Genomic DNA, 582 nt, shown 5'->3' on the forward strand with positions numbered 1-582 from the left:
TGATATGTGTTAAAAGTAGAGGTAGTAAAAAGACATTTTGTGAGCATCTTTTTGTTAAGATTCATATGAAATATTGTTATTTTGGGGGGGGAGGGATTGGCCAAACCACCTTTCTGAACAGTACGCACTGTGGCTGTGCGCTGGCTTGAGAGGGAGGGATGTGTGTGGATGTGTTCATATTTACATTTTGAGGCTGACCACCGATGTGTGTGCATCTCTTTCGGCTGTACTGTAGAAATCCATTGCTGAGTAATTCAATGGAAACATATCTCCTTGCTAATATTTTAATAGTATACATTGGATAATGAATTCTCTCAGAAGCATTATACTTTGTGTACTCTGTTCCTTTATCTCTCATTTTTTTTGGGGGGGGCGGAGGGTCGCCAAGCCACGTGGCATGCAGAGATCTTAGTTCCCCAACTAGGGATTGAACCTGTGCCCCCGGTAGGAGAAGCATGGAGTCTTAACCACTGGACCACCAGGGAAGTCCCTATATCTCATTTTTTTTTTTTTTTCTCTGGTGTGGGCCTCTCACTGTTGTGGCCTCTCCCGTTGGGGAGCGCAGGCTCCGGACGCGCAGGC

The sequence above is a fragment of the Physeter macrocephalus genome, chromosome 14 (genome assembly GCF_002837175.3).
Source record: "Physeter macrocephalus isolate SW-GA chromosome 14, ASM283717v5, whole genome shotgun sequence".
Classification (NCBI taxonomy): domain Eukaryota; kingdom Metazoa; phylum Chordata; class Mammalia; order Artiodactyla; family Physeteridae; genus Physeter; species Physeter macrocephalus.